The following is a 16,681-nucleotide window of genomic DNA, read 5'->3' on the forward strand; positions in this document are numbered from 1 at the left end:
GGATTTAATCTCTTGGTGGGAAGATTCACTGCTGCTTGGAGTATGAGTTGAAAATGAATCATCTGTCTGAGTAGCACTATGGCACCTTTCGACACCTCTGCAGCAAAAGGTCAGGGGCATCCCTCTTTAATTCATACCCAGTGTCAAGAGGGCTACCTGTGCAGTGCTAGTGGGGTGGGGCAGCCCTGGGAAGGAGGAAGTAGAGTTTTGTCTCTGGGCTTACCATTTCCTTAAAAGGGCCCGAGAAAAAAATTTTTTCAGAGTAATTCCTTAAACCTGTATGCTAATCAGTCTCTAGATTCCCTGGAAGAAATGCCCACTCACCTGACCATGGTCTTGATCTTAGGCCTTGTGGCTCAAGTTAGGAGACAATGTTATGATCATGAACCCACATTGAGAAAGATGGATTATATCCCTAGATTCAGAATTTGGCCACAAGACAGTGAAAGACCAAATTAGCCATGTAACCAGGACTGTCTTCCAAAAGCACCACAAAAGCCTCCATTGCTCCTAGAGAACCAAACTGCAGTCCTCCAGGCGTGGGGCTCAGTCATGACTCCTGTCCCCAGTAGTCCTCTTTCCTCTTGTGGCTCTCTTCCCAGTGCCTGTTGCTGGGGAGAGGGGCCACTGCTCCTGCCTGAACGTGCCCACCAAGGTGGACACATCGCCTGTGGCTCGGCACAGCTAAGAAAGGTGGGGCTACTCAAACCAGATTTGACACAGGGCTTGGGCACAGCGGGAGGGATGAGACACAGAGGGCACCACTGCCCTCTGTTTATGTTTAGCCATGTTTATGGCTAGCAGTCTTGCTGGTTGCTCACAGCAGGGTTCTCATCTGCCCCTTGGGGTCCCCACAGGACTGCCCCTGCCTGACCCACCCTCTGAGTCAAAGGTCACCTCTTCCTTCTCCCAGAGCATCCTCAGATCCCTGCAAACTCCTCCTTGTCTAGACTCTTGGATGCCACCCCAGGCTTCTGTTTGGAGTCGGGTCTCTTGTTGAGCACGTGTCCCCCTGGGTGTCCCTGAGTGATGGAACCAGAATGAGGCCTGTTTCTCTGCTCCCCTTTCTCCTTCCCCAAGGGGCTTTCTCCACACCTGAGGTATGTGTGGCCTCATGCTAGAGCCTCTGCATCGCAGCGCCACCAGACACGCAGCTGCGGGACCAACGTCCACCATTCATCCCTCAGCAGACAGTGACAAGGGTTTAGCAGGCTTCCTACTAGGCTCGGGGATGTGGTGGAAAACAAGACAGACGCAGTCTCTGCCCAGAGTCGCTGGGCTGCCTTCTCAGAGGTTTTGTACAAATGCTCGCCCCTCTGCTGCCAGCAGCTCAACCCTGGGCCAGGGCACGGCTTTGCCCTTCTGCCCCCGAGAAGAGGCTGGGCCAGGACTTGTCCTGGGGTCTCCTCATGGTCATGACTGCAGGCCCAGAATGAGGCCAAATGCTTGACTGGCAGTGGCACTCTCTTCCCAGAAGTGGACAGGCAGGTCACGAGGTTTTCTGACAACGCAGAAGGCACTCAATGCAAATGTCCCTCTCACTGCTCCGAGTGCTGAGGTCTGACACCTGTGCCCACTTTGCCCCCCTCCAGGCCACACTGTAGGCTCAGCTCAGGAGACAGGTGGAGGGGGCATGGTTTCCCCTCCTTCCCCACCAATAGACTCAGAACTCAGGGGGATGCTGAGGCCCCCAGGGTCAGGCTTCTTGCTGAGGGGAGTGAGGTCCCTGCCTGGGCTGCTGCCTGACCAGATGCTTCCCAGAGTGGAGTAGTCCCCCACGCTCTGATAATCTGCAGGGAGTCGGGCTGCTCCAGAGAGGGGCCTCGAGGCTTCAGGATGAGAAAAGACAAACCCAGCCACCCCGAAAATCCTCTCCTTCCCCAATCAAACCCTGCAGAGGCGTAATCTGTCCCCAGCTTTGCACCAAGCCTGCTATTTTGTTTATGCCACAATTGATCTGCCATCCTGGTTTGCACAGAGCAGACACTTGGGGGCTTTATTATGCCACTTTGACAAAAGCTGTTAAGCTCGTTCCCACAGCCTGTCTGGTGCCGCCTTCGCAAATGGGGGCCCTGGTGACAGGGCCTCTGGAGTTTTCAGCTCAAAGAGCCTGGAATTGAGACAGGGAGGCCAGCACTGAACTGTATCATGGGCTGTGGGTGGAGCCTCTGTGACACATCCCTCTGGTGGCACCTCCAGTCCCTTTAGCCACCCTGTGAGGGAGGCATCATTAACCCCAACAATGCAGGCCAGGACATGGGCCAAGGGCATTGAGGGTACTTGCCCAAATTATAGTTTTTAAGCTTTTTTCTGAGCTGACCCCGAAGCCCTTCCCACTGCCCCAGAAGATGGGAAGTCCTGGTTCATCACCTTAGCCACCTTGTCCTGTTGGCTCTGTAGTGTCAACTCTGAGGGGGAGAAATATAAGTGACCCAGAATACTTGTGAGAGTAACAGGACACTACTAACAGTTCCCCCGGGACGGCACGTATAAATCAGGGCTGCTCCAAGCAACCGGGATGTATGATTCAAATGCAGATTCCAAGGCAAGTCCCATTCCAGACGTTTATTTAGTACATTGAGCTCTATTTCCAGGCTGTTTGCCAGGTCAGAATAGGGGCCCAGGAACCTGCATTTGGCAACTGGCTCCTGATGATTCTGATGCAAATGGGCTAGGACGCTTCCTTTAAGAAAGAACGTTATATCCCTGATGACCCTTCTGGATGGAATCTGTCTCCCACTGTTCTCTTAAAGGTTTATTATTATCAGGAATCTTTCTACTCTCCAGGGAATTAGGCACCGACAGTTATGTGCTGAGTGAATGACTGAAAGCAAACATTTTAAGAACTTCTAAAGGCTGGGAGTTAAATACCAGAAAGAGCAGGAAAACCGAAATGTGCTGTTAGAGAGCAGGGGAGGAAAAGGAAGTGTTAGGGTTGCCAGATACAATACAGGATGCTTCGTTAAATATTACTATCACTTCCAGTAATGAATTCTTTTTTAGTGTGTCTCTCATGTGATTCGTTGTTTATCTGAAGTTCAAATTTCACTGGGAGTCCTGTGTTTTTATTTGCTAAATCTAACAGTGCTGCCAGGGGCCCATTTGTCGATAAGGTGCCCTCCTCTGAGAAGCCCTTCCCAATGTCCCCATCTCCTCCCATCCCTCCTGATGGGCCAGAGGAGGGACTAACAGCCTCACTTTAATAACTAAGCAGCCTGAAGCTCACACCCAAGGCCTGGGCAGCAGCCAGGCCTGCCAGTGCCCCTCCCTCTCCAAAAAGGGAACAGAGGGAGCTGTGGGGTGAAGGGTGGGGCATCGGGCTGCTCCGTGACTGGAGCCCAGACCCTGAGTGCCAGGGAGGAAAAGGGGGCTTCTGGGGACGCTCCATGGAGGAGGGCTGGACTTGAGAGAACACTGGGCCAGAGAGCCTTCCCTAGGACATGAGCTCCAGCCCCGGAGCTCCAGCCCTCAGCGCTGTCCCTGTGTCCTCGTGCAAGTCACTCTTCAGGGGAAGACCTGCAGCCTGGAGAAGTCCCAAGCCCCTTGGGAGAAGTGGGGCTGGAAGAACGGCCGGGGAAAGTGGTGAAAGCACTCGGTGAGGAAGGAGAACGCAGGGGGGATAATAATAGCTGACGTGTGTGGAGCCCTCACTGTTTCCAGGCACTTCGCCAAGACTTCACGTCTATCAGTGCATTTCGCCCTCACAACAACTCTGTGAGACACTCATTCATTCGAAGTCACACTTTTTTCTCTTGAATTTCAACCTCCCTGAAATCAGGATGGATTTTACAATCAATGACCCGACAGTTTATGTGGTAGCATTTTAAATTCTTAATGGTAGGCAATAATGGAACATTTATAATTGATGGAGATCTGATGAATGACAGAGGAGTCATTATCATCCCCAACTGTGAGATGAGTAAATGAAGCCACGTTTAATAGATAAAGACACTGAGGTTAAATCACTTGCTCAGATCACAGAACAAGCAAGTGGCAGAGCCCAGACTAAAAAGTAGAGGAAGCAGCTTGTGATGTGGTGAGGGAGAAGTCCAATGCATAAGAGCTCAGAAGAAAAAGAAGTGGGTTGCTTCCGGCTGGTACAGCAGTTTTTCACTCTGGCTGCACAACAGAATCAATCACCTGGGAAACAAAACCATCCCCAAGGCCCAGGTGCAGCCAGACCAGCTTAGGTCAGGATCAGGGTCAGGGCTGAAGTCCCTTTGGTAGAGTGACTGGGGAAAGAGAGAGAGGAAGAGGTATTTGGGTGCAGTCCAGACGGGTGGGTAAGATTTTGAGAGGGAGGAATAGAGACGTTGCTTGAGCGAGGTGTGGCCTGCTGCAAGAATGCACAGGGCGGCCGTGTGGGTGGTTCAGTCTGGCCGGCTCCCACCTGCAGCCTGGCGCCTCCCCCAGACAGTGTGCAGGGACTGTTGCTGATGGCGTGTGCAAGGAGAGGACAAGGCTGAGGGGCCTTCCCCTCCACCCTGTACTGGGGCTGAATTTAGAGGGAGCTTCGTGGGAGTGGGAGCTTCACCTGGCACCTCTAGGAGATTTTCCAGCACCCGAACCTGGCATCTGGCAACATGCTTTGCCTTCTAGAAACTGACAAGCACCGGAAGCCTCCAGCTGTGGAAGATAAACCCAACAAGTCTCTGTCCTGCAGCTTGGGAAGTGCCAACATCACCTGTCTTGGAGAGTTGAGAGCAGAAGCTGGGAGCAGGGCCTGCGGACTCACACTCTGGCACCTCCCCTCACTGGTGGGACAATGTGAACGGGTTACTTCTCCCCCTAAAAATGGCCTGGGGACTGCCTGCCTGGAAAGGTGGTTGCGAGGAGTAAAGGAGGAGAAGGTGGCTCCCACATGCTTCCCACAGTGCCCAGGACACAGTAAGTGCTCAAACATGCAGCAAACTCAATTGGAAAACACCACCGGTGAGGCGTGGCCTTTGGGTCACAGCCGAAGTCTGTTACAGTTTCACCTGAGGCGAGATATAGACAGGCCATGGCTAGGAATTTGGGTGACAAGGAAAAGCTCTTGTATACACCTCCAAGAGCGAGTCTGTTGTCGACTTGCTGTCCTTCCTCCTCCCTGGGCCTCAGATTCCTCAGTGGTTCCTGGTGAGTGGCAACATCCCCTCTGAGCTTCCTTCAGGCCCTGGCCCCTGGGCTGGGTGAGAGGCCCTGCTCGCAGGGGTCACCACCTTCTCCACCTCCTCCAGTCCCAAAATTGAGAGTGGCAGTGGGGTGGGAAAATGGAGCTGTTGTGGAAGAGTTGAAACCATGGGCTGTTGTATGTGTTGGAGTTTGTGGATTGGTCTAAACTGTAAACTAGTGGACGGACTGCTTCCTGAGGGCTGCGTGCCTGGTTTCCTTTGCTTCACAGCCGGTGTCGGCTGGGCCCATGCTGGATGCTCCACCACTGAGGCCAGGAAGGCAGCGACCAGCAAGACTCACGGAAAAAGTGGGCCCCTCACCATTTTCCGGTTTGCTTTTGTCTTGTTCTGTGGGGGCCTTTGGGATGATGTTCTCTGTTTGAGGAGGGCAGGAGGGCAGGAGGGCAGGTGGGGGTGGCTCAGAGGGCAGGGATCTAGAAGGCGGAATGCCACAGGCTGCAGGCTGGTGATTTTTTCACACCAGGAAAGTTTGGGTAAACTACGAGCAATGGGCAAGTGGCCCCAAGAATTGGCTTTGGACTCGGCACTACTTTCCTCGCCTGCGGGGTGACTGGAACCTCTCCTGACTTCGCGTCATCTGTGTGGTTGAGGTCTTTCCCCCTCATCAGAAATCATTCAGCCAAATGAGTTACTAAAGGCAGGTTAATGGCTTCTGCCACCAGGGCAGCTCCGTCACCTGTCCATCCAGCTCAGGCCTGGGAGCTGGCGCTGTGGGAAGATGGCTCCTTTACCCAGAGCCCATCCTCCGTCCTGGCCCCTCCCCTCGCAGATCTGTCCCCGTCTCCCCGATGACTAATTCAGAAGTGAGATCACCACTCCTCCTGCCCCCCACGAAAAGAGCAGGGCCCTAGCCTCAGCCCAGAACTGTGGGAGAAGACTAAATCCAAGGTCAGGGATGGCGGGACAGTCGCTGATGGGGTGAAGCCCTGGCCGGCGGGAGCTGGACCTGGCGCCACGAGGGGAGGAAAGCTCCGATGTGGCCCTGGCTGCTTCCTTGCTCCCCCATCTCGGGTCCCCCACATAGGGCTGTGATAGGCCAGGGCCACCTCTCAGAAGAGCAGAGAGACCTGGCTATGGAAAGAAGGCAGGTCCGTCCACCTCTGCTTGGAACTGTCAAGACCATGTCACTTGAAATGCTTTTACCTCAAATCATTTATCATAGAGAAGCAGATTTCTAAAAAGGCAACCTGTGGTGGTTCCTATAAAGCAGGGACTCCAGCTGTCATGTGGACAGTTCCAACTTCTCTTGTCAATTTAGTTTTCACGCCTGGAGAAGCACCCCTCATCCCCGCCCAAGGGAAGGAGGGCCTCTGTGCCCAGGCGGCAGGGAGGGGTCGGGAGAGGGGGCCCAGTGCCTGAGAAGCTCAGGAGGACTCACGCAGGCCCAGGGGACCTTCTGCGCTTGCTATGGGTCTGTCCACGCTGTCCCTGGCACTTGCCTCCTCCCCTCCCCTCTTCTCACAGAAGGCAGCCTGGTTGGCTGCCCCAGTGGAGTGACAAAGATGAGAAGACAAAATGCAAACAAACCCACACTTTAAAGTCGCAGACAGGGAAATACTCTAGCGGTCACTGCAGAACCCTGTGTCTGCCCTGGTGGCCCGCTGACAGGCCCCCTGCTATACAGGCTAGTAAACCTAAGGGTCTCAGTTAGGGCCTGGCTGGGTCCGGAGGGACTGGACCTGTGGCCTCTGACTGATGCTAAGGGGTGAGGGGAGCCTCCTTCTCCTAAGGGGGTGGGAGCCAGTTTCTACTGCACATTCTGCTCTCAGCCACCTACAGGGAAGGGAGGTGGACCCCCAGTTCTCAGGAAGTGAGGGATGGAGGGGCTGGCTTTAGGGAGCCCCTCGCCCAGGCCCAGCACTCTGACTGTGCTTTCACGGATGTATTATTCCTCGGAGCAACTCCTGGCCAGTGGGTGTCGTGCTCATTATTCAGGTGAGGAAACCAAAGCCCAGAAGTACAGTGACAAGTGAAAGAATAGCACTGGCACGCAGGCCCAAACCACTCACCCACAGCTCTTTCTATTCCTCCTCCTGAGGCCCAACTCAGCCTCTGCTTCAGAGAGCACAACTGTGATTTTGCTCTGAAACCTGCAAGTAATTGCACCAAGCTGAAGACTTGCACAAAAAGCCTGCCCTGGGTGGGCCCTGGGTGAGAGCTCCAGATCTCAGGCAGCAGGAGATGGAGGCTGGGGCTCAGGGGTGTCAATGACCTTGTCCAAGGTCACAGGAAATAGCAACCAGGATTCCCACTTGGGTCTGCCTGACTCGAGTCCCACGTTCTGCCACTCATCGCCTTGCTTTAGCCCCTCCCCCTATTTTCACCTGGAGGCCTTGTTGACCAGGATCCCAGACTCACTGTTTTCTGGAAGCAGTTTCTCTCCTTATGGTCTGTTCTGTACATTGTCCCAAATCGACTGTATCAAAGCACAGCTCTACCAAGATCACCCTGCTGCTCAAGCCACACCATGCTCCCAAGTGACAGGAGGAATTACAATTTCTTACACCAGCACCCAACACCCTCACCCACTTTGCTAGCATCATCCCTCCTCTTTGAACCTTCTTCAGGGGTCCCCCACTGACTTTTAAAACTATATATTTTATTTATTTTTAGAGAGAGTAAGGGAGGGAAGAGAAACATCAATATGTGGTTGCCTCTTGGGCACCACTGGGGACCTGGCCCGCAACCCAGGCATGTGCTCTGACTGGGAATTGAACCAGTGACCCTCTGGTTCACAGGCTGGCACTCAATCCACTGAGCCACACCAGCCAGGCCTGACTTATTCACATATACATGCTCATTTGCCAGGTGCAAAAGCCTGCACTGTGTCGGGCACTGTGGTGACGAGGTGAGCGGGACGAGCAGAACCTCAGCTCTGCGCTCTTGGCCTATCGTCTCCCAAAGGCCTCCCCTCCTAATGCCATCACCTTCATGGGTGAGTCTCAACATAGAAATTTGTGGCAGGGACACAAACATGCAGATCCCAGACTCTCACTGACATGCGCACTCACCTGCTCATTTCCTTTCATAAAGTCACGAAGTGCTTACTATGTGCCAGCTATGAGGGGTGTTCACTGTGTCCAGGGGCTTCCTTTCTGACCTGGGACATGGGAGGGCACAGCTCTGCCCATTAGGGGCCTTGAACGAGAGGCTGGAGACCCTCAGCGGCAAGTCCTCTCTTGTGAGGACTCTAAATGCCACCTCTACATTAAGTCAACTCATCAGAAAATAGCAACCGTGGACTCAATTATCTTTGCTCTCCACGGGGAACTACTGTGATTCAGTACTTCACCTCCTGCCTTCAGGAAGGACTGGTGGAAGCACCTATTGGAAGATGATGTCTGTGTCAGGGGAGAACATCACTTCCCAGGTCCTTTATTTAAAGATGCATGGAATTCATTTTTCCTTCAATTCAGGGTCTGAAGCGTTGGTTTTCTAGGGGACTTGTGTCTCGGCTCCCTTTTCTGGAGCACTGAGAGCCAGTTTGCCTGCTCAGGGGAGGAAGCTCAGAGTCAGCGTGGTGTGATGAATTGCTACAGAACTATGTCCTGGCAGTTGGTACATTTCTTATCAGTTTTCAATTATTTTTAAGCTTCCATCACTTGTCCCTCCCCCTTTTTCCTGTTCACAAGATCTGTTGAATCCCCACTATGTGCGAGCACTGAGCCGGGACACTGCCTCAACCTCTCAGAGCTTACAGTCGGTTTATTCTAGTTCTATCACTTAAATTTGTTCACATCCTTTGTGAAAGTAAACTGGCTTTTACTCATATAATGAGCAACATCAATTTCCAGAAATCTTCAAGTCATCATAGTCCCATTAAATATATGGAATCTCTTTCTCCAGGGTGGCCTTTAAAATGCAGACCGACTCTCCTTTGCCTAGGAAGGTCTGATAGGTTTCAGTCTGAAGGCAGAGGGATGGCCTCAATGACCCCTTGTCCCTCCCCAAATTCATACGTTGAAGCCCCAACCCTGCAGTACCTCAGAATGGGGCTGTATTTGTTGACAAGGTCTTTAAAGAGTTGGTTAAGGTCAAATGAGGTCGTATAACTAGGCCCTAAATATGATTGGTCCCCCTATAAGAAGAAGAGATTAGGACACAGACATGCAGAGAGGGAAGACCATGTGTAGACACAGGGAGAAGACAGCCACCTACATGTTGAGAAGAGAGGCCTCAAAAGAAACCAATCCTGACACCTTGAGCTTGGCCTTCTGGCTTCCAGAATTGTGATAAAGAAGCCGCCCCCATCCCTCTGGCAGTGCCGCTTCTTCATGGCAGCCCAGGCTGACTAATGCAGCCCGCTGGCTCGCCTGCAGAAGCCCGGCATGCCGCCCCTTGCTCATTCTGTTTTACAGCAGCGGTAGCAGCAGGGAGCTCAGAAGCAAAGCTTAGTTTCTGAGCCCTGATCAGGAGGCTGTGTTTATATTTATCCTGCTAACTGCAGGGGACTATTTATATCCAGAGCAATAACCTTCCAGGCAGGATGGGGGCAGCCAAGGAACCAGCTGCTTCCGTCAGGCCTGCTGGGCTCCTCCAGCCAGGCGGGCGCACCCGCTCAGGCCCCTGTGGTTCTCAGGGGCCACCTCCCTTCAGTTCCCTCTGATGCCAGCTCTCCTCACCCCCGCACTGGGCTTGGGCTCCAGGGCTGGAATCTAGTCTTTAGTGCAGGGTGACTGCATAGAGGCCGACTGCTTTTCACAACCTCTCCAGAATGTGCACAGCCCAGGGACTGGTACCTTTGTACACGAGTCGCAATTCTAGTCTCACTCAGATCCAACACAATACTGGGTATTGGGTAGCTGTTCAATAGGCAGAATAAGAAAGGATTTTGGACCCCGCCTGGTGTGGCTCAGTGGATTGAGTGCTGGCCTACGAACCAAAGGGTTGCTGGCTCAATTCCCAGGGCACATGCCTGGGTCGGGGGCCGGGTCCCCCAGTGGCGGGTGCACAGGAGGCAACCACACATTGATCTTTCTCTCCCTCTCTTTCTCCCTCCCTTCCCCTCTGTCTCAAAAATAAATTTAAAAATATCTTTTTTAAAAAGGGTTTTGGTATTTTTAAAATTACAGTTGCCCCCCCCCCTTATCTACAGCTTCACTTTCAGCAGTTTCAAGTTCCCTGTGGTCAACCACTGTCTGAAAATATTAAGTGGAAAATTCCAGAAATAACTGATAAGTTTTCAGTTGCACGCTGTTCTGAGTAGCATGATGAAATCTCACACCATCCTGCTCCCCCCTGCCCAGGACATGAATCAGCTCTGCGTCCAGCACACCCAGGCTGTACACGCCGCCCGCCCATGAATCACGCTGCGGCCCTCTCCGTTATCTGCCCGCCTGTCAGGGCACTGCAGTGCTTGTGCGCAAGTCGCCCTTATTTCACTTCATCATGGCCCAAAGTGCAAGAGTGGCGACGCTGGCAACTCAGACATGACAAAGGGAAGCCCTAACGTGCTTCCTTTAAGTGAAAAAGTGAGTAGGTGCTGGGAAAATCATCACATACACAGCATTTAACACTGTCTGTGGTTTCTGGCACCCACTGGGAGTCTTGGAACATGTCCCCCGTGATAAGAGGGGGCTGCTGTAGTCCAGATTCGCACCTTTATACACTGTAAGGTGCCTCTGCCACTTGTCCTCCCTCCTTGCTTTCTTTCCTGGGAGGCCTGAGGGGAGGATCTGCTGGGAGCGGGGGCCAGCCACCCTGGGCTCGTTTGGGGGTCTTGCAGCCAGGCTGAGCTTTCAGAAGACTGTGGGAGGTTTCAGCTAGACCCTGGTCGCAATGCACAGATTTCTTGTTTTATCAGAAAAACCACTGCCACCCAGTGACTCCAGGTCCTCAATGGGATGGCGTGTAAGGTGAGAGCACCAAGGCCGGGTGCTCTGGCTCCTGCGGCCTGCAAGCAGTCAAGTGTGTGGGAGGCCAGTGACGCCACAGTGACCAGCCGGAGAGGACATAGGAAAGCGCACAGGGTTTCAGCGCTGGCTGGTGGAAACGCCATCATATACTCCTGGGCGGGTAAGAGCTTGGGTCAGTCTACACACTGAAATGCAGAGGTGACATTATTAATGGAATTATTCGAGGTGGGGACTTTAATTTACTTGAGTAGGCGTGTCCATATAATGGAAAAAGAGGGCTGCCAGAGCACTGCGTCACAGTCCCTGCCATAGCCACCACCAGGGCCACAGGCACAGATGACGACCACGTTCCTCAGCTCTGATCATCGCATTGTGTCGCTTTCCTTACTGTTATCCTCGGGTGCTGTTATCCTCAGTTTTCAGAGGCACCATCTGAGCCTGCGCATGAAAGGCCTGGTCTGAGGAAGTGGGGGAGGTGGTGTCAGAACACGACTCGGTGACCCCACAGTGGCTGGCTCCCCTTGCAAGTCTCTGATCCCTGACAATACTGTCCACTAGGTGATCCTGCCCCATGGCCGGACAGACACCGAAAAGGCAGTGGGGAGTATCCCCCCAGCCTGTCCTGTATTCTGTTGGCTCTTGGGGAGAAAGGACACTGGGGTGGGGTCAGGATGGTCACACGGCTGTGGATGCCGTCCATGGACTGGTCTTCTGGGAGCTGTGCCAGCAAAGCTGGGCTGGCGGGTAGGTCACTCCCTCCTCCTCTTCCCTGTTGCTGGGATTCTGGAGGTCTGTAAAAGGATGTGTAACATCTTCATAGTCTTTATTTCTCATCTCTCTGCCAAGGAATGAAGCATCGCCCACCCAGCTTTGATTCTCATAGCTGCGTCTGCCGCTGCTGGGAGGCGGGCAGGGGCTCTTCCCACCACCGAGGCGGGAAGACGTTCCATCACTGCTCCTGGGAGCGGGGGACTCCCAGATGCAGGGCCGAGTCCCCAGGGCCTGCCCTCTGTCAGCTCCCGGCGGCAGCGAAAGGCCAAGCAACTCTAGAAACACCACCACCGATTTCACCTCTCTTTCGTTCGGACTGACTACTGTTTCAGAAGAAAGCAAAGACTAACCTTCACCCTGAGGACAGACAGCATGCCTCCTGAGCTGCCCTGTTCCCTGCCCGCCTTACCATTCACATGGTGTCTCAGGGACAAAGCTAGGCCAAAGGAGTTCTCTCTGCATCGGGTCTTAGTCTGTGCTTCAGCCAGGCCTCCTCACCCTGGGGAAGCCCTGGCTCCTCTGCACGGGGCCTCCGCCTTGTCATCTCTGAGTGGCAGGGACTGCTCCCTGGAAAAGCAGCTGGGAAAGCCTTGCTCTTTCAGACCCCCCTTCCCAGGCCCTCGAGATGGCTACACCATTGCTCCCAGGGCTCTCCCCGAACATGTCAGTCCTGTGCGCTTTCCTGCCTGTGTAACTCACAGATCCCAAAAGCTGTAATTTCACGAGATTTGTTTTAAATGCTCTTTGTTGGCAGACATGGGTCCATGAGTGCTCTGTAATTTTCCAGCCTCCTAAATGGTACATGGTAACGAGTACTCTGCAATTTTCCAACCCCCTAAATGGTACGTGGTAACTAGCACGTACCATGTACCAAACATAACCCACCCTCTTTCCACCCCCAACAACCCAATACTCACTCACTCACAAGGTCTTCATCAGGGCCCTTCTTGGGGTCCCTGGGCTAAGTCCTGTGAGGATGCAGTTGTGTTTCTGACAAGCTACAGAACATCTTCTCCAAGAATACTGTGCTTCCAGCAACAGGGATGCTTTACAAGTTATGTGTATATCACATATCATATACGAAAAGCAAGACTCCAAATTTCATCCCCCCCAAAAAAGACTCAAAGGGAGCTCTCTTTAGTAGTTCTATTTTAGCAGTGGAAATAGGTGATTTCTTTCACTTCTGTGTGCCTCTCTTTCCAGATGTTCCATAATGAGCAGACGTGATTATCAAAATAATATCTGCTCATTATAGACATTTGAAATACTTTATTTTGTCATTATTTTTTCCTATTTTGCTATTAATTTATTTTGTTAATTAGAGTCTACATATAAGTGAAATAATATAGTGTCTGTCTTTCACTGATGGGCTTGTTTCACTCAGCATAATAATCTCTAATTCCACCCACGCTGCTGCAAAGGGTAATAAGACCCCCTTCTTTTTTATTGCTACGTAGCGTTCCATTGTGTAAATCAGGGGCGTCAAACTCATTTTCACCGGGGGCCACATCAGCCTCGCATTTGCCTTCAAAGGGCTGAATTAATTTTAGGATTGTATAAATGTAACCACTCCTTAACTATTAAGGAGTTGAAATTATATTTGGCCCTTTGTAGGCAATTGCGAGGCTGATGTGGCCCCCGGTGAAAATGAGTTTGACACTCCAGGTGTAAATGAACCTCAGCTTTTTTATCTACTCATTCACTGATGGGAACTTGAGCTGTTTCCAGATCTTGGCTATTGTAAGTAATGCTATGAACATAGGGGTGCATATATTCTTTTGAATTGGTATTTTGGTGTTTTGTCATTCTTTTTTAAAGGCAGAGTCTAACAGTCTGGTGGGGAGGAAAGTCGTAAATGTGTGGTGGAAACTTCACTGGCAGAAACAAAATGAAGGAGGTGGATCAGTGAAGCCTGAATCATCAAGGTGGGCTCTGCAAAGGAAGTGGCCCTTGAATGCTACAAGGAACTTGGTTACGTAAAGGGGATAGGGCAGGAGAGGGTGTTCTTGGCAGAGGTAATGCTGTAAGTAAAGACCCAGAGGTGCACGGTACCAGGTTTTGCTTGACTAGAGCTGAGGGGAGCGTTAACTGCACTCAGGCTCGCAGAGTCCGGGCCGGTTTGTGGAATCCTGGGGGAAACCAGGGAGGCTGCTGCCAGAGGGCGGACCCTTTGGGAGGCCTCGGTACAGCACCAAATCCTTTCCTGATTCAGTCATTTACTAAGTAGGTTTTGTCTAAATTTCTCATCATCTGGGCTGCACCAGCTTTGCCTCAGGGCTCACAAGCTCTTTGATCTGAGAAAACCCTTTAACTTCTCTTTGTCTCAGTTGCCTCAGATGTAAAGTAAGCAAATGAATTGGACCCACTTCCACAGGATGGTGGTGAGGAGTAAATGTGATAAAGTGTTCCAGGGGCTTTGCACAGGGCTGGGAAAGGCTGATCATGTGTCCTGTTAGGGAACAAGGAACAGAATTTCTCACGATAGCAGATAAGGAAGAACAGAGAAGAGGAAAGTGAGAGAATAAAAACCCGACTCAACTTTATGAAAATTCTTTTGTTTTCTTTTAGTAGATAATTTGCTCTGGAGGCCAGCTGGCTTTATCTACAAGCTCTCTTGAGGAACCCACCCCACCTTCAACTCCCAGAGAAAGAGGTCACTATGGACAGGAAAAGCTGTAAAGGGAGCGAGCACTTAGGTGCCCTGGGAACAGCCCTGCCCCATTCAAAACCTTCCAATGGCTTCCGCGAGGCCCAGTTATCTGACTTGGGCTCCTACGACTGCAGTTATTGCAAAGGCATCTGAATGTATTTGTTCACCGAACATACTTCTTAGCCATACTGTCTCCTACATGCTTGTGCTATTAGTTTCCAAATATATGTAAATGTAAAACCATTAATGCATTTAAAAGTGGTACTGAATTAATTCAGAGGAGTTTCTATCAATATGCACTTTCCCTATTAATGGAAACTGAAAGTATATGTAACTTCTAGCATATAGATTGTGTAAAAATATTTCTAGCATTTAAAGTGATCCTCAGATTTTGAAAGGTTGGCAGACTTCTGGTTCCAGATGGATATCTCATTGCCTGACTTTATCTGCCCTCCCTCTAAGACCCTGCTACCACGAGGGCAAAGGGGTAAAAGGGTGCAGAGCAGCAGCACCACCGAGAATGGGGAGGGAGGGTCCCGGGGGGTGAGGAATTCCACCATGTTTCTGGAAGGCGGACAGCAGGGGAAAGAGTGGCTACTGATGAAGGTGCATGCAGTTCAGAGAAGGTGACAGCTGAGGAGGGGAAGGCGATGCGGTGGCCAAGGAACCCGGGGAAGCACCTCAGGAGAATGGCTGGCTGCTCACCCACTGACCTGCGGAGAAACCCAAATCCGCAAGCCCCACCTGTGCACACTGAGTTTCCAGTCTGATTTTCTACTTTCAATTCCTAAACGTGACTGGTCGGCCACAGTGCAGACATCTGAGAAAAGCCTGCCGCCTCTCTCTCTCCGTTCTCCTCCTAGCGTAGCTGCTCCATCTTTCAGACACTAAGGCCCAGTCTTCAGACCTCTTCTCCTCTGGGTCCCGCGATGGCTCCCTGGAACCCAGGGGTTCCAACCTGGCTGTACATCGGAGTTATCTGAGGAGTTTAACAAAATACTAATCCCTGGGCCCCGCCCCCAGAGAGTGTGATGCAGTTGGATGGTGAGGGGAGAACCTGGGCTAGAAGACTTCTTAAAATTCCCCGGGTAATTTTACTTCGCAGCCTGGGTTGAGAATCGCTGTCCTAGTTAATCTTGGGCGGGGCTTTAAATCACACTTATGAGTGGTTCTCCCCCCTGCCTGCACATTAGAATAATCCAGAGAACTTTTTAAAATATCAATTCCAAGGTCTGAGTCTTAAAGATTCTGATTGAATGGGCTTGGGGTCAAGTCTGGATGTTGATTTTTTTTCCTCTAAGTTTCTTGAGTGATTTTAACCTCATGCAGCCAGGGTTAAGAGCCAGGGGTCTATATAGGAGGCTAATAAGTCCCACATTTGGATCTTAGCTCCAAAATCTCCCTTAAGTTCTGGACTTGCATATCCAGCTATCCAGCTGACATCCAACCTGAAGTCTAAGGGCCCGCTCAAAATTAATATTTTCAGAACTAAGTTCTTGACTCTCCTCTCCCTCCCAGACACCCCCCTCCTTGGTTCTACTACAGGCATTCTCATCTCAGTAAATGGCAAATCCATCCTTCCACTTGCTAAGGCCAAAAGTCTTCAGAGTCCTTTTTTATTCTTATATCTGATCCGTGAGCAACTCCTGCCAATCTACTGTCAAAGCATACCCAGAATCTAACCACTGGCTTTGCTTCTGGCTGAGAGAGAGTAGTGCATCCAGACCTCCCTTTACCATAAACAACAGGAAACTGGCCAAAGTCTACTGAACAAGGATTTTCAGATACCGAAAAACAGGTAGTATAGGATTATGATCCGTGAAAGAAAAACAACTTCCAGGAAAGAACAAGTGCTAGAGTTGTAAGCCGACCAATTCCCAGCAATCTCACAGCTCCAGAAATCACCCGACTTCCCACCTGCCAGGGTGCCCAGGTTTCACTAAATGCACTGAATAGTGGAGACCCCAGAAAGATCATGCCTAAATAGTGCGACCACAGTAGTTCCAGAGAAAAGTCTCCTTTAGATCTGCCTGTAAAAAGCCTAAAAACTAACCTGTAAAATATCAGCCTTATCTATAAGTAACCTAACTCTCTACCAGCACAAAGTCCAACCCTTTTTAATGGAGTACACCATAATCAAGAGTCAACAATGTTGAATGTACAATGTCTCTAATAATCAGACATGCAAATAAGCAGCAAGATGTAATTCGCAAATAAGAGGAAAGAAAAAT

Source organism: Artibeus jamaicensis, unplaced genomic scaffold, assembly GCF_021234435.1.
Source record: "Artibeus jamaicensis isolate MK-2021 breed Jamaican fruit bat unplaced genomic scaffold, CSHL_Jam_final contig_465, whole genome shotgun sequence".
In the NCBI taxonomy this organism is placed as follows: Eukaryota; Metazoa; Chordata; class Mammalia; order Chiroptera; family Phyllostomidae; genus Artibeus; species Artibeus jamaicensis.